This window comes from Lonchura striata, chromosome 13 (genome assembly GCF_046129695.1).
Source record: "Lonchura striata isolate bLonStr1 chromosome 13, bLonStr1.mat, whole genome shotgun sequence".
Lineage (NCBI taxonomy): Eukaryota > Metazoa > Chordata > Aves > Passeriformes > Estrildidae > Lonchura > Lonchura striata.
The window spans coordinates 8,923,495-8,946,153 of NC_134615.1; the positions used below are offsets into that span (position 1 = coordinate 8,923,495).

Here is a 22,659-nt window from a genome sequence, read left to right on the forward strand (position 1 = left end):
AAGCTCCACCTGAAAGCCAAACTTTCTCACATGAACACTCTTCTGCAGTTTGTTACAGATATAGGAGGCTTTATATTAAAAAAATGTTTTAAGCAATCCATTTCTAAATGCCCTGTGTTGATGAAGTCAGCCTCTCCTGTCTTCTGATCAAGAGGCTGAAAGCAAGTAACTCTTTACTATCCCATAAAATACAGAAGATTTAATCATGCTCAATTGTATCTTTTATACAAAATATTAAAAGAGCTACTAAATAGAAACAGAAGTGTGAAAAATAGAAACCCCAAATATGAGTACCAATCCAATGCAACCATAAATTCTGAAATGCTGCCAAAAAAGTTGGTTGTGTTTGAAAACTGGACCTGGACAATTTGAACTTATACAAATGGCATTTGTACAGCAGTGGAACCAAAGGTCGTCATGACCTTAAGGGCATATTTACAGAAGAATCAACTGATCCAGAATAATTCCACCAATGTATTAAGAAAACATGTTTTACTTCCAACATTACTTATATGTTTATTATACAACTTTGTTTCCTAAACAAGTACATTTCTTAACCAAGTATGAAAAAGGCAAAGGAAAAATAAAGTCACTTATGTCCCCAACTACCCAAGTTTTTCTGCTTCCTTTTGAGGTACCAGTTTTCCTTCAACATTTTTTAAAAATTCTCACAAGTGTCAAAGAAGAAGAAATTACTTTCAGGTTTCTTGCAAAACTTTTAACAAATATAACAGCTACAGAGAAAGAGAGAAATGGAGGAAATCTATTTCAATGATTATTTTCAATACCTGAACTAAGTGGGAATGAGGTGGTATCACTAAATCCCTCTGCAACAGGCAACTTCTCTTGAAATAAAATGCATTGAGGGAGAGAGCCAGATGAGCTTTTTCCACTGAACACTTTGTCCTGTAAGACTGTCTGTGTTCACTCCCCCTTTTCTTCTCTAAAAACTATCTCAACATAATTTCCGAACCAGCACTGTAGTCACTCTCAACCTTTTGTGGTTTTTTTACTCATTTGGTTTTTTTTGTTTTTTTTTTTTTTTTCATTTGGTTTGGAGTGGTTTTGTTTGTTTGTTTGTATTTAATTTTACATCAATTTGTCAAATCAGACTGATAAAGTTATTGAAATAACACCCCAAGCCTCTGGCTGCAGTGCTGCTGTCACAATGGAACTCTGATCCCATCCTGGCTCCTATAGCTAATAACAAGCAGCAAGAGGCTGAGCCCCCTCAGCTCAAATATAACCACCCAAAGTCAAGTTAAATTCAGCATAGCTTTCACAGATTCAGAAGATCAGAAAATTGGTTTACCACAACTTACACAGACTAACATGTTAGCACAAGTTAACTGATTCACAGCAATTTTTAGTGTACGTGCTCTTGGCAAATGTGATGTAAAATTAGTACAGCTTTCAGTGTAAGCCAAACTCCCCTGGTTTCATTAGGGCTAAACTAGCACACTGATCCTCGTGTGCTGGCAGTCAGGAGCCACCACAGAGACAGCTACAGCAGCTGGCTGTGGTAACCTGGCCGTGGCATCAGTGCTCACTGCTACGTCCTGGGGTCTTTTGCCAGGGTTAAGAAAATCAGATATTTCAAACTGCAATTTGTTTCATTAAAACATCCGTGTTAAATTTTTCATGGGAAGTTACCAGACTTTTCTGGAGGGACTACTTGCAGTGGAACTTCCACCAAACATGGCAGGCAAAAGTACCTAATAAAAAGCATAAAACATCAAAGTCCATGATATGCAGGGATACCAAGACTTTAAAAATTGGGAAATACAAATTTTAAAAGTATACTTGATGGACCAAGTACAAAACCAACTTGGTGAGAGTCTTCATAATAAACCTCATGAGTTTTTGTCCAAACTCACACTGAATCAGTGACTAAGTTTTATATACATATATGGATCTCAGGGTGGAACTTCAATCCACAGAGATCTGAAGCTTATGATGACTACATATACATAAAAATATATAATTTACCCATATCCTACAGTTGTTAACACAGAACACAAAAATCAAGGTGGACATCTGCAGTTAAACCTTTTTCTCCTGAAAAGCTACTTCCAATTAAAAAAAACAATCAGAATTAAAACCAAACTACATTGGCCTGTAACATATTACTTACAAACATTTTAAAGAAAAAATTCACCCACGTGTAATTTTACTATAAGCCACACACCATTTAACTACAGCAACACACTGCTCTAGAGTTTCTCTAACAGATTGGTGAGGGCTTCACCCTTCTTTTCCCTGCTCAAAAATATCACTGTAGTACTGCTGAGTAGCAATGGAGCATGAAGTTAAAATACAGGGAGAACAGGGAGTCCTACCTTGAACATTACTGACTGGCTATATCAGGTTTCATGAATGAAAATAAACATAAAAATTCAAATGGAAAATATATCCCCAGGAGCTTCCAGTTCTTTATGCATTATTTCACTGACAGTGGAATACTCTCCCACCAGTGGCACTGCCACCATCAACCCAAAGCACTTTGGGATACATCAGCAATAGAATAGAGTTGATGAGAGGATGCAGTGATATGGAGAAAAGACAGTAACTAAACAACAATGCACTGGAATTATTTCTAACGGTAATTTTTTTCTTTTTTTTTTTTTTTTTCAGAGACTAACACCAGTATTGAAAACGTTTTCCTCTATCTTGAATTTGCTGTGTGCAGCAAGGAAACATTTGGTTCAGACTGATGTGTCTGTGTGGTTGATAAGGGACCAGGTACAGTGTCTGTGCACACAGGAGGGGTGACACAGAATCTTTTTCTCTGCAAAGACAATGCCCTGAGCAAGGCATGAATCTAAACATACAGGTGAAACTCTGTTCTGGCTTATTTTAATTGGCAAAAATGTTTATAAACAAAATTTCTGCACTTTCCTGTTTTTTTAATTATTAATTTCATGAAGCAACTACACTGATGACTACCAAAAATAAGTACAGGCTTTTCCTCAAAAAGTTCCTGTAACAACTCCCATTTGTCATCTTCTTTCAACATCATCAGGCCTTCTACTTACATGATCTTCCATGGCAATCAGTTGACTGCTGCTATATATCCTGAATAATATTTTCCTTCCTGAGGACCATATATCTTTGGGATACCTAAGGGGCTCATTCATAGATAAAAAAGTATCAGTTCATTTGGAAGATGTCCTATACATAAGGGAATATAGTTTAACAAGCATTTGCAATTAAAACATTTTGGAATAACCAAGCAGAATGCAAACAATGACCACACTAATATCGCTACTCTATTTTCATTGTATATTTACTTCCACTCCAAAATTTTGCTCAAAATTTATGAACTTGCCTAAATATAGACCCAGGCTGAAATACTTTTTTAAATTAAGACTAGCAAACCTCAGCACTGCTTGTAGGAGATGTCACTAACCAGAAAGTTTGCAAGGTTTATTTTTCTATAATATCTAATATTTCAAATTTCTATAAGGCAGAGCGTCAGTGGCCATTGGTATGTTATAAAGCATTAATTATAACAAGTTTCAGTAGCTGAAGAGGGAATCAAAGTGAAATTTCAATCAGGAAACAGACAAGTTTGTTCAATAACCTTGAAATCTTAAGCAGATGCAAAGTCACTCTGCAGGTAGAGAACAGATGAGGAAAATGTAACTTATAAACAAATAGTGCTAGTATTGGCTCCAGCCATTTCTCTGCCAGACTACAATATGGTCTGGCACATTATGTGACCTGCACTTTCTGTTTTTATTATAGTCTTTTTTTAAGACACAATCTGTCTCACCCATTTGTAGCTGTTCCCAGTATCTCATCTATCTGAATCAGACACCCACCTTTAAAGGGAATTAAATCCTCTCAAGATCCCGATGCCTTTTCTGTAGAGATAGCCTAACTTTTAGTCAGTGTTCCCTTACCTTGAGCAGGAAAAATATTGTTTTACAATCTATACCACATATTTTACCAAAGGGCAGCTGGCATCTCCATGGCTTCACCATGAACACTGCTTTCAAAATCATATTTTACCAGAATCAAGGCTAAATTATTACTTAAAATGTTCATTTTGTAAAGACATTAATTAATGGCCTGCATATGGAAGAGAACCGGAAAATATTGTGCATTTTGTGCATTATTTTGTTGGCAAGTATATCGTTCTAGTAATTAATGTTGACATCTTTTTACAATGCATTAAGCAATATAGACAACATATTCTGCTCAGATTTTTATTTTTTTGGGGGGCAGGGAGATGGAATATAAGGCCTTCCATTGCCTAGTAAGATCCTAGTCTGTCTGTAAAAGATACGTTTTGCAGTTCTGGACTTTGAAGACATTTTTGAGAATCTAGCATTCTCACAGACTGCCAGAGCTGTAGAGAATCCAACTCAGCAACATTCTTAGTGAACCATTCCTTTAAGGACTCCCATTGAAAGAGTCATTCCCTTCCTTATGGATTTCAGGTAGAAAAACAACTCACTGCTGTGTTCTGACAGACATCAGTCCCCTTTCTCTTCCTCCTCTGTCCCCATATCTAACCAAATAGCAATCCGAGGATCTCTTTATCATTCTCAACAAGTTTAAGCACCTCAATTCTCAGGTTCTAGATATGTAGAAAATTAGTGCCCTTCAAGACTCAAAGCTATGGCAATTTTTTTAGATGTTTATTGACCTGTTTATTACTATCTGTTTATTGAACTGTTTTCCATGAATCTGTCTAATCCCTTTCTGAGCCTGCTGATGCTGTCTGCCTCCATTAATTCCCTTGGCAGCAAGTTCCAGAAGTTCACTACTCACTGTGTCAGGAATTATTTCCTTTTATCTGTTTTAAATTACCTCTAATGGGTGTTCTAGCTATGGGTTTGTGAGATCTGGTGAAAAAAGGGAGTGATGATTCTGAAAAGGGCTTTGATAGAATTTTGTCCTTGCAGCTATAAACTTTTTCTAAGAGAAAAATAAAAGTAACTAAACAGGGCCACAACACAACTCGGAATGTAAGAGCCTGACACAACAGCATGAGATTCACTGAGCACTGTCACTAATGCAGATTTACTAACCCAGCCTGCAGAATCCTATGATCTAGTCCTTGATGAAAAGACAATCCACTTTATAGTTTCAGAGTTTGTAACCAACCCTTGTATACAGAACTTGGGAATGAGACTATTTGAGGATTGATAGCTTTGCCACAACTGAAAAGATTCATCTGTCACATCTGAGATTCATTCAGTTACAGAAAAAATCCCAAACGTTCTTACAAATCTGAGAGGAAGAAAGAGTGGAAAATGTCAGAATGAAGCATTCACTACAGGTTTTTTTTTCAGAAATATTCATCCAAATTTTGGGTTGAAGTCTACATAGACCTTCCATCCAAAGCCAATTTAACTGAGAGCCCAAGGAAAATACATCCCCATCTGGCACAGACTGTTGTTCCAAGCTGCAACCAGATGATTCCCTCCACCCTCACCCTCCAAAACCAGAATGACTATTAAAAAATAACCATTCTCTTAGGTTAAAGAAAAAAATAAAAAATCTCCCGACCATGGTTGAAGCCAAATGGCCCTTCAGGCTACTACTGAAGAATCAATTACATTAGCTGTAAGCCTAAGAGAGTCCTGGGGACAATCAGTCAGAGCCATAATAGCTGTGAGGGAATTGTTAAGCAAATTGAGGGATTCTTTAGGTAATTGGGATTGGACAACCAGGTCATACTTAATTTGAAGCATCCATTCCATACAAGTGCTTCAGAGGTATAGTAGGAACTAAAGACAATAAAGTCTAATTGTGCTGCTACTAACCCAGTGCTTTTAAAGGGACACCCCACCCCACCCCACCCACCCCTGTACCCCCATTCTTGCACGGAATGTTTAATAGGATTGATAATAGTGCTCACTTCAGCAGAGGAGAATTCAGGCAGCTCCTGCAGGGTCAAATCGGGGAGCTGAGAGCTCCACAGCCTTTGGGACAATGTGCAGTGTTTATTCACAGCTTGAGGCAGAGACAGGAAATACTCAGGTACCAAAACTGAGAAGGAAAAAAATGGACAACCCACAGTCCAAAGATGCTAAGGATATACATTTTTCTGGTTTTGTGGTTGACCATGCATTCAGCATACTAAATGTATATTTAACTAGAAATTCTGATCTTCCAAAGAAACTCTGCAAAAATGCACAACTTCTGCTTTAAGCTCTTCAAATTTTACAGGCAAGAAAATCCTCAGTTCTGGGAGGTTGTTCTGAGGGGGCTGTGAGAGCACCTCAAATCAAATTGGATTTTTTACCCAGTTAAACAGGGAAGTATTCCAACAGCAAAAAGCTCTCAATTTCCTTTGTTCACTGAAACAAGTTTCAGGAAAAAAAAAAAAAAAAAGGTTTTCCCAAAATCTGTCTTCATGTCCAGTTTGCTATTAGAGAAACCTGTTGCAAGCAGCTACTGCTAGCATTTTTTGGCTTCTCCAGAGAAAAGCAAGCCATTTAGGTTGGTACAATAGGGATTGAAGTCCCAAGAGATGCTAATTCTTTGTTGGATTTCCCTGAAATTTCACAAGGTGAACAAAATGAGCCAGCAAACATGGCCCTAAGAGTGCCAGCACCAAAGCTGACAAATCTATCTTCTTGTCTCCCTTTCCTCTGATTCTTTTCTGGAACTAATTTTAGGAAAAACCCTATTTCTGGGTCTTCTGGCAAAGAATACCTCAGATAATTTGCCAGAAAGGAAGATTCTGTTAGTGCCACATTTCTTTGGCAAGGCAAGAGAAAAACTGGGAAAAGAGGGATAAAGAACAGAACCTGGATGGCTGAAGGGTGCCAAAGCAAGAGTTTTGAGCCAGTTGCCATTCTGCTCGAAATCTGCAGTGAGGAGCCCGGCTCCCTGCTCCCAGCAAGCTGGCCATGGCTTAGAAGAGTTGGCCAGAGCAGCTCTGGCAGCACAGCTGATGACAGAGAAAACTTGGAGGAGCAGACGGGCCAATAGCCCATTGGTAGAGGTCAGGAATATCTGATCATGCACACTTCTGCCATTACAGAGCTCTCATGGAGTACAGATCCATCCATTTCATGCTCCTGTTTTGGAGGATGCTTTAACTGCTTATCAAATCAGTGAGCATTTTTCTAGCCTTGACAAAACAAGAGCCAACAACAGGAACTGGTGGCAATTCTACCTCTAATGTTTGGAGTTGTGACATGATCTATTCAGCCAGGCTGTGTCCTTCTGAAGTTATCCAGCACTCTGCCAGCAGTCACCCAGCAACAACAGCTTCTAAATAAAGAAACCACATAAAACGAACAAACAAATAAACAAAAAGTAAAATCCCTGATCTGGAATATACTGCCCTAACTGAAGGGAGTCTTTCCACTCCACACACTACACTAACACCAATTTAGGTGAGTGAGCAGGCAAACTGTCTCCCATGAGACTAGTTAAACAGGCTATGGTATAGCCGCTCAATTGCCTGGACAACATCAGGACTCAAAGTCTGGGGAGCACTTGACGAGCACAGCAAATAACCCATCTACAAAAATAATCATAATCAAAAACAGTCATCCACAAAATTTTTGCCAATCAGTACTTTGAAAAATGAGCCATCACTTTTTGTGACGATAATGGATGGGAATTCAGTCTGTGTTGCTGCTATAGAAAAAAAGTGTCCATTGCTTTAGACTAGAGGGAATGCTGAGCACACAGAATTTGAACTCAGAGAGCCTGGTGTAGAAATGGTCATGGTTAGATAGTATCTTTCTTTTGACCAGAGAGCTGCAAAGAAATCTATTTCATGTGTAGGAATAATGCTTAGATTAAAAGTTGTTCCAGCAAAATCTTTAAGAGACCTTACCTGATGCAACCTGGGTGAAACTTCAAGGGCAGTAAAGATCCTCAAATAAGTACCCACAGGTAGAACAAAACATTTACAAGATGAGTGATAATAATCTAGCATCTTCCAAGCTCCATGTCAGCAAGGGAAGCAACATGATAATATTCAAAGATACTTTTTGGTAGCAGAAACACAATGCACTATATCTGCTCTCTACTGCTGCATCCCCACTGTCATTACTCATGCTATGAAAAGAAAAAAACAGGTGTATGAGGCAGCTGTGCTTGACAGAGGCTACTTGCAAAAAAATAAGGGAAGGCTGCAGACCAAAAAGATTATAAACATCATCTATCTCAACACTGTATTTGGTCAGTAGTGCTAAAAAAAGTGTCAGCCTCTTTTGCTGGAAACTGTCCACTTCACCTCATACAATCTTTGTACAGGCACATGAGTTAATGACAGAATTCTATATGTTTTGTTTGGAACAGCAGTACTGTTTGAAGTTCTGACTTAACAGGCACCGTGCTTTTCAATCTCGTGTTTCATAAATGCTGCTCTACTTTAGAGCAGGGTATATTCAAAAAATGGAACATCACCTGAGAGAAACCCCTCAACCACAAGGTGGGTCCTTTTTGGCAGAAAAACAGAAAGTATCGACCACAGAAATGCCAGTTGCAACCACAACTGATAAGATCAGGACACATGTGGTTTTAATTGGTCTAAACACTGGGAGATCCCAACTGCTTCCATCCTGCTGCATTTCTGATACCTGCAGTCTACCACAATATCCCACTGTACTCAGGGTCAGAGTCCAGTTGCCTTCCATTTGTGGACACAGTGGGCATGGAGAAGAAGGAGATTTACTTTGACACCCAAGAATAACTGCATCACCTTGGGAGACTGCATTTCAAGTTTTGCTTCCGATTATAATTATAATTACTTGGTGATGATAACCTCCCCTTTAGCTTAATTTAAAATGCTTCTGAGTTGGAGAAATGAATGACTGGAATTATCTGGGAAGAGCTAGAGGGATGGGGGAAGGACATAAACTAACTTGTTTAATTCTTTCACTTCTTGTCATTGGCAAAAACCTTTAAAAATATTGCAAATTAATTTTCCTCACTGTGGTAAGCTTTGTAATTGTAACCTGTAACCAGTTATAACCATCATGTTGCTTCATCCTAATTGCTGACTGTTGTGACCAAAACATGATTCTAGAACTTTTAGTACAGGAGGAGAGGAGAAACATGGTAGTGTTTGAACTGGCAGTGCATCACTGCTCTTCCTATACCATGTTCTTACAGGGCATAACTGCTAAATTACTTTGGGGCCACCCATCACATACATTTAGTTGGGCTTACAGTTATGTACCTAGTGAGAAGAAGGAAGCAAAAAAGTTGAAGGAAAGTAAATTCCATTTTGAAGACAACAGCACTGGAGAGAAGTCAAGAAATCATAAGGCTCTCACATTCCCCTGGTGGTTCTCTCATGTAGATTTTCCTCTTCTCATTTCCACAAACATAATATGATTACTTTCAAGAACTAGGCATGAGCTGGAAACCAAAAGTAGAAAGCCACACACACACACTTGTGCAGAGCTGAGGTCAGGGTTTGGCAGGACCTTGCTCACACTGAACAAAGCCCCTCTCAGGCAGTCCCAGGAATGCTGAGGCTTCCACATTTTCTTCCACCACCGAGGCTGAGAACACCTCAAATAACCCAGAAACACAAACATAAAATGTCTTCTGATTCAGTGGATTCAATGGATGTACTGAAATTCCACAACCCAAAATACATTGGCATGATAATACTGATATTCCATCTCATGATACTTCATTACTGATATATCTCTAATGAAAAATATGGTGAAATCTATCCAGCAGCATCTGCACCCCAGTTCAGCCATGCCAGAGAGAGATAATGTCTGGCTTGAAGTCTTCCTTCATCACTTTCCTTTATCCCATTTTGCCAGCTTTCAAGAAGGTGGCTGTCTTTGCCTTCCTCTGAATGAGAGAGATTATTTGAGAACAGGAAATAAAACCAAGTGGCAAGGAAGGAGCAGCTGCTAGAACCAAACTGATGATGACAGTGCACCCATGAAAGAGAACTAAGAGATCCCTATTACCTGCCATCTAGCCTCTGCCTTGGGTGTTCAGTGTGTTTTAAGTGCAGAAGCTTAATTTGTTCTTGCACACACTAGGCCACTATTGCAGATGAATCTCCAAGTGCAATCAGCTAGTTCATCTACCAAAAACATACTAGGCCATAAAACTAGTACAGTGAATTTAATCTAAAAAGATATGTTAGATTCTTTTTCCACAGACCCTTACTTTTAATAATAGTCTTTATGCATATGGGAAATCCAATGGTGTTTACAAGAATAATGGTTTGTGACATTGGGCAATAAAAGCTGAGATTCTCTTTGCAAACAGATAAATATTTGCACACTGGTACTGTGTGACCATCTACCCAAATATTATCTGTGTGCAGGAAGAATAAAGCACATTTTGCCAGTTGCTGTATTTTGCCAGTTGCCAGAACCATAATGTCTGTTTCCTTTTCTTCCTTTCTAAGCTCTACTATTCCATAACCAAACCCACAGACTGTACAGATATTGATGATAAATAAGTGATGCATGTGGACTTAATATTACTAAATACTTATAGAGCATCAGAGTATTGTACAAGCATTAGCAAATCAATCCTCATACCAACTTGCAGGACACCTAAGAATTATTTTCCAAATTAGGGCCAAAGCTTTTGCTCATGTCTACATTCACTTTTTATTTTATGCTGCCAAACCAAAACTAAACAGTAGCCATGTATATCATATTCCGTGGAATGCCAGCACCCACTACCTCTAAAAGGACTCAGTTAGAAGAACTGTTATAGAGGTTAAAAGTCCATAGGAGCTGCAAGGATGTATATTAATAAGAGAACCTGTTAAGAGGTTTTTATAATATTTTTAACATATAAATAAATACTTGTATTGTTTGAGGATTCAAAGAAAATTCTGAAATTAATAACCACAACCAGTGGAGTTCACAACACAGTGACAATATGCTGGACATGCTAGTGGTGCTTATGATGCCTGTTGGAGGTTTAAAGGCTCCAGCTGCAATACTGGAAAACACAAGATCCTCCAAAACACAACACCAGAATCAGACTAACCTCACTTACACACGAGCAGGCTGCACTGACACACAGCCAGCGTGGGGGCATCCTTGCTCATGGGTGACATTTGAGCTCTGGGCTGGACAGGGAGAGCATGCAGCCAAGCCTAGAGAGGGTGCAATTCTTACCATGAAACTCCGATGCAGACAGAACAAGGAGCTGGCTGATATCAGGAGGACAGCTAACACTAGGGTGAGTTGCTCCCAGGCTCCATGTGGCTGAAGAGGGTGGTGAGTACAGAGCAGCTGGCAGGGTTTATCTGCTCAACTTTCTCTGACCCTGAGAAACAGCCTGGCAGCCTTCTAGCTCTCCCTGCTCTCAGATGTACCTTTTCCCTTCTTTTATGATCAACAGTCCCACGAGAGACTTCAGAGAAAATGTTGGCCTCAAGTACTCAAAATACTCAAGAGTTAAGTCTGGCATTTTTAGAATACCTGCGGGTAGTCTGGCAAATCAAGTATCCCACATTCACCCATCTCTAATGATGATTATTATGCACCAACAGCTGTCTACAGTTCAATGGATGAGGATCTAATTGATCTCATTACCTCGCCCCATATAAAGTGAAGAGCATTGCTGCTTCTCTGGGTTTGGGATCCTAGGCTGACTGAGGACTCTGTGCTGAAGACCTGGAAGCAGTCTGTTTGGTAGTGCTGCTCGTTTGTTTGCAGCTGGTCAAAATCCACAGACACAAACATCTTGTAATATACTGTATAATATATTACAATGTGGCTTTTGTCTTACCAGTTTAATACTGAATAACTCTGATAGCATTCATATGAATATTAATTTTGTAATAAAAAGCAAGACTGGTGTATTAGTTATGCGTTCTTTTGTTACTCTTGGTCTTTAATTATTATTATTAATGCTATTACGTCCAATTTCCCCTCACCTCGCTCACCCTGGCAGTCCCCGCTGCGGTGCCCTGTCTCAGGCAGCGAGCTCCTTCTGGAGCCAACAACAATGTCACCCAATTAACCCTCTGGCAGGGTACACTGTGGTTTATAAACGGTGCTGCTTCCTCTGCTACAAGTCTCGGAGTGTCATTTCTCACAGCCAGGCACCCAAATCTCTTCCTTGGCCTTGGCTTGCCTGCCCAGCACGGCTGGCCCCGTGCGGGCTTTGCCATGTGGCAGGATCAGCCAAAATATTTCTGCTGGGGAGATTCTGCAATAGGAATCTGAGCTTTATATTTTAAAAGTTACATTTCTGAGGAAAAACAAAAACAAACAACAACAACAAAAAAGCAAAGGCATTTGCAGAAACAAAAGGCCTGAGTCCACCTCTTTTGGGTGGGTGTAAATCCTCTGTCTTTAATAAAGTTATGTCTGATTTATAACTGTGTGAGAGGAGATTCTGGCCCGTAATATAATATAAAAATGCTCAGCTTTCTGCAGTTTGCTTATTCATAAAGATTACTCCACTGACACTGTGGAAAAGATGCAATGAAAAATACCTAGTGCTCTGCAGCTTTGCAACTGCCAACTCTCTCTTGTTTTTAAAAGAATACCACTGTTCATTTGCTAGTCTACAGCAGATATATTTTTAACATAAAAACACTATATTTAATTGTTTATGGATCTCAGTTCTTCTAGCACTACTGGAAATCACACAAAAACACATTAGTACAGAGCAATTAGTGCAATGGCAGTAAACAACTAAGGCACTATTAAGCTGTGGGTGATTAAATAGTATTACTTCTTTATTTTTTTATTATATTAGACTAAGAGAAGATTTTTAAACGTATATTCCCACTAATATTAAAAAATTTTATGAAGAGCAGGTATCTTTAACTTTAGACTGTTTTTGTCAGGGCACTTCAGTTTGTAAGAAAGATTTCCTTTTAATGGAAGATTTGTCTCTTTATATGGTGTATCACGCTATTTCTTATCTCACTACACTGGGACATTTATACAGTAATATTATTTAATGAGAGTTATGAAATCACACACTGTTCCTTCAGAAAATAATACCCGTATCTCTACCACCAAGGAACAAAGAGCTACCAAACTCCCAAAATAATATGCAATTATTTATATCCGTGAGAAGAACAACCCGGGTACTATTTGACAAATTTACTACAAGGGGCTGTAACAAACAGTGTGATAAGTTAGCCCGAGTGGCAGAGACCTTCAGGCAACATAAAAGACAAGAATCTGACCCAAGGACAGAACCCTTGTGGTATACCTTTTTTATCTGCCTAGCCCTCACAATGTCTCTGGACTCTGTACTTGTTTATAGATCATCCTCATGGTCTGGCACATCTTTTCCTCGGCATCTGATTAAGTTAACAATGTGCTGCTATTTGCATGCAGATTTGCCAGGCCTTTCTCTACAGCTGCTCCCAAAGACTTGGTCTTTCTCTGTAATGTGATAGCACAGCAGTCAGTAAATGCAATCTTTGTCAAACCCAGGTGTGCTCTTGATTTGGTTCTCATTCGTTCCAAGCAATTTTTCTTTCTGTAGCATTTATAAGGCTCTATTATAGTATAGCCACATCTGGAGCTAAAATTCTTCTATTAATTATATACTTTTACCACTATAAAGACAAATTCAGACACAGCTACTAACATTTTTGGTTTTCTTCTTATTCTCTTTTTGGCAGCCTGTATTTTGTTTCTGTAGAAATTTAATTTCTAAAGCAGCATTCCTGATTTTTATTTCCATAAAAACAGTAATACAAGCATGAAATCTAAATATTTAGTATCCCTAGTCTAAAATCATGCTATCCAGAGCAATATAAAGTATTAAGCCTATTTTTTTAAAACCTTTCAATACTTGTCATACATATGATACTTTAATAATGTATCTGTCTCGTTGAAAGAGTTACAATCTACTTGGGAAAGAAAGAGAGTGGTTAACAAAAACCAAAAACAACTTACTCAGTTCCCTAGTGGATGCTGGTTCACATCACAGAATCACCAAACAATTTGTTCCCTCCACAGTCAAAAAGCAGAACCAAATTTGATCAGCATGGTGACTTAAATGCTGTATTTTCTTTGTGCAATGAGGGTAATTTTTCAAGATCAGGTTTGAAGTAGATTAGTGCAGAAATATGAGCTAAGCCTTCACTCTTATCATCTGAGTATGGATAAAGGATGCATTCACCCAAGAGCACCGAAAGTTATTTTCTAAGAAAAAAATTTCCTACCTCTTTTTTTCCATGTGTGGATACAGAGATCATCACAACAAAGTAATAAAGGGAGACTAGCAAACAGGTTTGACAAGTGAATATTCACTGTGAAAATATACATTTAGAAGGAAATACCAGAAATCTTATTTGTTAATTTTAAATCCCATTCATGAGCCAAAAGGGAAGCTTCTTTGCTAGGTAAATACCTGTGTGTTAAAAGAGATCAGATTTTTTTTAATTACAGGAGCACTACAAAGAAATACCAATCCCCACAACTGAGGGATGATTTCCATCTCACCAAATCAGGTGGTCTTCTCCAGCCCTTGGCCAAATAAGTTTAACATGGACATGGTGAGCTGAGATTGTGACTTTAGTATTATTTATTTTGAAAGGAAGTATAAATGGAAAACTTTTTCTTCCCTAATCAGCTTTCTTCTGGTTTGCTACCACTGGTTTTTTTTGCCTATTTGTTCCAAAACTAAAAGAAATGCAAGTGTTCCATGTCTGTGCAGCTGAATTCACTGAAGCATCAATGTTTTCCAAACTATTTAATAAAATTATAAATAAAAAAACCAAACTAGCTTTACCCATTAAAAATAAAATACAGTAATGTTCTTCATGGTGGACTTTTTAAACTATTCTACTGAGGAAAAAGCTTTTATTTATTTACTGCAGATTTTATCCTCCCAGATCACTTATTTCAGATTATTAGTTTGGCCATGTATACACCCAGTCTCTGCACAGACGTGCAGACACACTCACACACAGATTCACACACAACATATACCCACGCAGGAGGTAAAAGAATCAGCAGACAGACAGAAGCTGTGTAACCAGATTACATCACAGGTTACGATGGAAATAAATAAAAGAAAATCTCTCTCGCTTCCATAGCGTGGCATTTTAGTGGTGCTGGTTTGACTTTTGGCCCACACACATATGCCAATGGCAAGGCTAACTCTAGGGACTAACAAAAAAGAATGTGTGTTCACAGCTGTACAGTACACCAATACAGATTACATGTTTTCAGTGTTGCGGCCACAACAGAATGCTAATTAACATACTGGAGTGATGAGAACGGCTGTAAGGGCCTTATTGTTCCATTATTTCATGCAGCCCAGCTGCCTTTGTTTATGTCACTTATCCTCTCGTGCCACAGGTTTTTACTCCAAAAATACTATCCCAATACAACGTTAATATTTAAAAAACAAAGAGGTGACAGATTGTCATTTTTGTGTCAGTCTCAAACTGCAGAACTGTTAAGCTGTTCTGGTTCGGTATTTAGAAATAATTTAACAGCCATATTCAGACACTGCCTGCATTCTAACATAATGGCTGAATACTTGAACCAAGCAAATGCATAACTATCCTGACATCACTTATGAGATTTAGATTGGTCAGTTAATGGAAGTCTTTACCAGAATCAATACCATAACAGCTTCTTGAAATGAACGTGATTTTTTACACAGAGTGCTGTGAACAATAAGTACAGAAATATCCTACCTTTGTATACAGCACAAAGGAACTGGGATTTGAAATTAAGAAGCAATTACAGTTTTTTGCAAAGTAATGTTACAGTTGATTATTAGAAATAAACACATACAAAATAAGCACTTTTTAATAAATAGCTGGAGAATATTAAAATTCCACAATCCTATTATTCCTTTTTTTTCCTACTTTTTTAACAGCCATTTTATCTGCTGGCTTGGTTATCATGTTGCTGTTAAGGATTAATATTGATGATTGTTGCCAACAATGGTTAAATACTGCAGAAAAACACTTTTTATGAGAGAGATGTAGCCATATCTAACTGTAAGTAATATTAGTTGTGCCTGCTGCTTTGACTTCTTTGATTGATTAATGAAAAAAAAAGCAATGTTAAATGCCATTAATATTCTTAGTTTTATTACAGCCTGAATGTCTTGGCTGATGTTGGCCAGGTTCACATCCAGGATAGCTAAGAAGACAACAACTTCCTAGCGCAAAGGAAGAGAAGAGTTCCTGTCCACAGAAGCTCTCTGATCCCAAAAGCATTTATGTTTCTCAACAGAGAAATCAAACAACTTGGCTTTCTTGACTTCTGTGAAACCATGCAACAGGCTGAGTTTGCTTAGGAGTTTAAAGAAACTATTAAGGTTTTATTTAGTCAGTAGCAACAAGTGTGATAATTTGAAAACGTTAAATAAGGAGGGGAAAAAAGGAAAAAACAGCCAGAAAACCCCAGGACATCACTGGTAGGAAGTTCAATGTACTACTACCTGGTTACAACTCAAAAGTTTCTTCCCCTCATTTACTTGGTATAAATAAATAGGAAACATTAATGATAAAGAGTTTTCCAAACAATTTACTCCATCAGTTGACTGTAGTGGCTATCAGAGCATGAGCTTGGCTAGAATCCGAAGTGTTAATGGCGCATTTCTTTCTCAAATTAAAGGAAAAAAATATGTAATTTAGTTCCAGTTTCACAAGTTTAGCTTTCCCAACAAAGAGTGAGAGAGCTAACAACATACCTGTCACCTCAGATTTACCCAGTGAACAGAAGCATCAGAAAGGCTAAGTCTTCCCTAAAAATGTCACCTCCCTAATCAAAGGCATACTGTTGTTAATCACAACGCACACCAAAATCCTGAAAACACCCAATTGAGTGAATGAGCCCTGGTTTCATTTTAATTACTTTAACCACAGATAAATGTGCAACTGCTTGAAGTATCTGTCCTATGCAAGGCAGTAATGAGGGATTTAATGTTTTCTCCAGCTACACAGCTCACGATGGTGAACACGCCACAGGTGTGGCACAATCTAATGCAGAGCAGTTTCTCAGCTATGACCATTCCCCTACTGTGGACAGAACATAGATTTTTTTTTAAACTGGATCCAGGAGCTAGCTAAATTACCCAGCTGCTCTGTGTTTAAGCCCCCAGCTAGTTTATATACCAATAACAATAAACTTTCTATAACAGCAACCCAGTCTATTACAGTGCTTCTTACCCAAGCTAAAAGTGGGCCACTGTTAGTTCAGCTCTGTTCATGGACGACACCATGGGATTTGTCCCTTCCTAAAACTATAAAAACATTATAAAAATATACAAGTGCATGCTTAATTAATGGAGTTTTGTTTTCCAATAGGATGATCTTTTATTTTATGGTACAGACACACAGAATCTTAAGCCTATCAGTTGGGAACACATTGGAAGGTTGGTCTTTTATTTATAACACAGCACCAAGTTGCAGTCACGAAAAGAAGTACTGACAATGGCCTCTTAATAAGTTTAGTATGATACAGTCACAGGTACTGAAAACTTCTCTCCAGATAATCCACTCATACATTTATGTTTAAAAATAGCATTCAATTCTGACATCAATTAAATAAAATTGTTTACAGAATGTAATAGGTGTACTGTTGAAACTGTGATGGTCTGTTCTAAGAATGAGAAGTGTTATAGAGAGATGGTTTTATCAGACCAACCAGTAGGGTAGAGAGGGGAAAAAAAAATTCAACAAAAAAGCCCAAGACAGATAAGACTTTGGGACCAGAAAAAGGACTTGTTTCCTCTAAAATGTAGCAATTTTTTCCCTGCAGAGATATCTGTTGATTTACTAACATGACACATCTCTATAAACTTTGTCTTTCTGAAAACACATTATAAAAATAACAGTTAATTAACGCTTAACAAAAATAAAATTTTAAACAACAAAATTGATAAAATGCTAGTTTACATTGTTATTTCCTTGAAGTTAGGAAGAAATTCTGTCATGACTTAACTGTTCCCATTGCTTTATAACTTTCAGTGAACTACTTCTTTCAATCTTAGTTTATGAAATTCTACTGAAATTAACTTCTTGTGGCTAAGGCTGATACAAATAACAGCAACAAGGCACTAAAGCACTAATAAACGGATTACAAGGTCACATAAATGGATATGCATATAGCTGCTGGGCATAATGCATAAGTAACTTCAGGTGCAAGCCATAAAATACAGAAGGGAGTATGTAAGCACAGGCAACCACAAAAAAACCTCAGCTGTCAATTTTTGAAAATACATATCCTCTCTGCATTTAATCAGGTATTTAACTTAAAAGTATACCCATCTTAACTGTAGATTTTAAATCACTTTTAGAGACAAATTTACCAAAGCCTAAGGTTTTTTTTAACAGACTCCAACACTAAGAAAACCATGCCAGATGACATAGGAGCTGCAAGACTCTCCTACATTATTTATCTCCATCATGTATGGAATCTCATCTCTACAAACACAGCCATTTTCAAAATGACCCTCAAAAGAGGGTACTCTTGTTCTCACAGTCACTCCCAGACCATCCTCAGCTGGAAACAGACTTAGCTGGAAAGAGCTCACTTGCAGACAAACCAGTCCAGGCACTATATAGCTGTCACAAGGCTGACAGCTTGTTGTATGGGGATGATTGTACCTTCCCTGCAGAAAGTCCCATGGGAAGGGCTGGAAACAAAAGAAATCCTTATGGGATCCAGGCAGCTGAGCAGGGCAGCAGTTGCCTTCTGCTGAGAGGACTAAGCTGGCAGCCTTCTCCAGCCTGTCCCTCTGAGCCCTGCCCAGTGTCCAAAAGAGCACAGAAAGACCTGCACACCTGGCCCAGGCCCAAGCTCCTCATTCCCCCTGCCCTGTGTCACACACAGCTGAGACTTTGCTCTGGGATGGGCTGGTGACTTCAGCTGCACGTGTGGTCACGGAGCAGGAATCCTGCTGGGACGTGGCACAGGGGAGCCCTCTGTAAAGCCACAGCCTAGCACGAGGGCCTCTCCTCACCAGCACAACTCCTGCTGCTGCACAAGGGCAGCAGCAGCAAGGCAAGGACATCTGCACAGGGGCTTTGTGCCTCCACACCAACTCTAATCCCATTACAGCCAATGCCTTCATGGATCCTTAAAAAGCTCCAAGAAAATGATGGCTAAAGACTTGAGCTGCATTCCTTTTTCCTGGCCTTTGTGGACCAGAGGTGATGATTTGCAGCTTCCCGTAGTTCCTGTCCCTCCCATCCCTACCTGCCAGCCTCTACTCCTTCCCCTCACAGTGCTCCATCATCAATCAGTTCTTCAGATGCTTGCCAGGGATCTGCTTTGTTCTGCATCCAATTCCAACTGGCTGTACATAATAAGAATTTCACTCCTATGCCTATGCTTTCCACCTGGGAAATTGAATCCTTCATGCCATTAGCCTTCTATATTGTCCTCTGACCGTATGGAAAAGGTTCCACAGCAGTAGAAAGGAAAAGGAAGCCTACTACAGAAACTAGGCCCTTGATCTGCAAGAAGAAGCTTTCATACATCAGAATTCCTCTTCTCTGAGAAAAAAAAAAAAAAATTATGTTTCAGTTATTTGTCCAAAAAGCAGGATTTCCAGGCCTAAAAATTATGTCATACAGAGAATAAGGCAATCTCTTGGTCTTAGGGAATCCCAGTGCCAAGGGAATCTTGGGGCTGGATTCTGTAGCTGAGGAAGCATTATTCTGACAGGGCTCACCACCTCTGGCATGACTCTTGGTAAACACCTCCTTTCCATACTGAAGCACGGGGAATGTGATGGCTTCATGTAAATGTGTGATAGGTTTTGCTCAAGTTGTTTGGGGGTTTGTGGTTTGTTTCTTTTTTTTTTTTTTTAGAGTTTTACTTAAATTAGGGGGTTGAAAGAACCAAAAATTCTGCAGAAGTCCAGAGATTTTGGCACAAGCTCAGGAAATATTGCATTGCTGAACTGCCACTACTGTGGTTCAGCCACTGATGTCCAAAGCCACATTCCCTGTAGCTCTTTTCAGTGCTCACAGTACACCCAAAGCATGCACTTGTATTCAACTAGCATAGACCATGTTAGGCCTTATTATATCACAGACGCTGTATTTTGTGGCGTGACCTTCTTGCTTCAGAAGAATATTTTTAAAGAAAATGCTGCTTCAGCTGGGGTGAATTTGTGAATTTATGGCATTACCACACCACTGTCACTTAATGTATAGGAAGTTATACCTTCCAACACTTAGACATAGATGAGTGCTCAAAATCCCTTGTTTGAAGAACAACAAAATAATAAGAAATAATAATTATAGCAATACCTGTTTAGTATTTCTATGGTAAAAGTGCTGAAAAGACATTAACTAATTAGTGCTCACAACACCCATGTGAGGCAGAAAAGTATCATTATCCACATGCTACAGATGGAAAACTGACAATGTGGAGTTACCTGCCTTTCCAAGACATGCATGAGGGGATAATCACCTAATGCAAATTCATCAAAACCCTGTGGGGAAAGCACCGGTAGAATGGTCAGACAGGTTCAGTTTCCTCCCTGTGAGCTCTGATGCAGTGAGGGAGAGAGCAGCACAGAGAGGTGTGGGAAGACACACGTAGCCTGCATCTAATCTAGAAGCTGTGCAGAGAGGAGACAGAGACAGCTGCACAGATCATTAAAGGCAGCCTGATTACTTGAGCTTGACACCTCTTTTTTCCCTAGAACGTCACTCACAGTGATGGGGTAGTCGAGTCAGGCTGGGAAGCCAAGTGGGTTTTGCAGGAGGAAGATCCCCTGGACTGAACCCCACTGAATATACAGCTTTTGCAGCACCACCTTTGACCACAGAGTTAAGAATCAAATTAAACACCTGGGGCTTGCTATCCTTTCCACACATCTCTTTCAGGAACCAGGTAGGCTGGTTTCTTGCATATGTACATTCTGACAACAGCTCACTTAGTGGTTTGTTTTCTTTCTTCTGTAAGCCTGTTAGCTCAGCTCTGTATAACCAAGAGGTTTGGGTGACTTGCATAAAGCATGGATAAAACTACTGCTACCAATCACAGTCAGAGACTGATCAAAGCCAACATTCATTAACTCTGAACACAAAATTGTCTGAATCCATCAGTAAATGCAATGGTGACTAATTAGAGAATGCATTGCCTGTTTCAAAAGCCATGCTATCTAGCTGGACCATTGAGCAGTGGAGAAAAGTAAAGAGTAGCAAAATCTCATATGAAGGAATTAAAAAAGCGCAGTGATTTCACTCTTTATGCATGGCACAAGTTATTATCTCAAACAGTGACATCAATAATAGGGGCCTTTATTTAGATAGTGCTGAGCTACAGCAATTCCCATTCACTTTAGGTGGAATTGAGGGTGCTCAGCAGGACTGAAAAAAACAGTGACCAGATAAACATTGTAGTGTGTGGTCCAGGAAACTGGAGAGTGCCTGGAGAAAAAGGAAGAACCATAATTAAATACAAACCTAATGGAACATGGACAGCCAGGATCCTGTGTTCTCCCCGGTAGCACTTTTACCAGAGTGAAATGGAGCAACAATAATCTAAGCTCTATTCCATCTAGTCCTCCTTCCACATAAATAGCCTAGGAAAAATAACAGTGAAGTTATCAATCCCAGGAAAGAAAGTGCATTGAGAGAAACCTAAACAAAAGTTTCATTTGAAATCTTAAATGAAGAGATATTCACAACCATTTCTCACATATATTCATTGATACAAACTTTTTTTGATATATGCTGCTTCTGCCCTTTTGCATTTGACCTCTGACTACTCCAGCAAAAGAGCTCCACTAGCAGGAACATCTAGGAAAAATAAAGGAGCTTCAGTGACTTGTGGAAGTCCCCTGAGCTGTATTCGGAGTGTTACACGGTAATTGCTAATGGCCTGGCTGGTGTGAGAGGCTGGCTGGGGCTCCTGCTGAAGCCCACCCAGCAGCAGGCACAGCACTTGCTGGAATGGTTAGGTGGGCTCCTGTGTGGGCCTGGAGCAGGTGGTGCATTATCCCAGCAGGGTCAGGATGCTGCAGCTCTCTGGCACAATTCCCCTGCTCCTGGAGCCACCAGGAGCACTGACGCTGAGCACCACGGGGCCAGGACCTCGTCCCAAGCGTGCACCAAGCAGCCTGGGCCAGCAAACCCTGAGGCACCCAAAGCTGGGGAGACGGCCTCACTGACTCGTACGTTATTGGGTTTGCTGCAAATAAAGCAAAGCCCTAAGGAGGGGCTGAGTTTTTAGGCTATTTAGTATAGTTTCCTTTTAGAGACTATTAGGACAGGCATCTGCTCCCAGTTACAGCTCCCAGCCAGTGAGGGAACGTGAACAGCAGCACCTGACTTCTGCAACTAATCAGATGGTGAATATTTACAACACACTGTTTACAATGCAAACAATCAGCAGCCCAAGCACTGCTCCATGAAGAACACTGCAAATAATTTCGAGCAACAAAGCAACATGAGAAAATGCCTATCTGTTCTCAGACAATTTGTGAATAAAACAAATTACTCCCAAACCTCACATAATTTCAGGTCTTTCAGGAACTTTGCCACCAAAGTCAATGACAGTTTTGCCATCAAGTTTTACAAAACAAAGCACCCAATATTTAACAGGAAAATATGCTCTCTATTTTTTAAATTAATGGGAGTACTACAACCCATCCCAGTTGCAGCCTGACATCAACAACCATATACAGACCTGTTTAGAAAGTTTTTTACCCTTCTCAGATCAGTGGGTCTAAAATATTTTGCAAATACTTTGAAATCCTATAAAATCTGATTTTATTTTAATT

The 22,659-nt window shown here is 39.3% G+C and overlaps 1 protein-coding gene across 19 annotated transcripts in view; it reads right to left on the reverse strand.

Annotated features, from left to right (window-relative positions):
* The window catches only part of ZNF536 (zinc finger protein 536), a 361,158-nt gene that overhangs the window by 204,361 nt on the left and 134,138 nt on the right, over nt 1–22,659 (reverse strand). The window contains exon 1 of one of the 19 annotated variants that reach the window (XM_021540754.2): nt 21,341–21,398. The exons of the other annotated variants lie outside the window; for them this stretch is intronic. The gene's annotated coding sequence lies outside the window, so the exon portion shown is untranslated. Of the gene's footprint in view, nt 1–21,340; nt 21,399–22,659 lie in introns of those variants that run through there. 19 annotated transcript variants of the gene reach the window in all.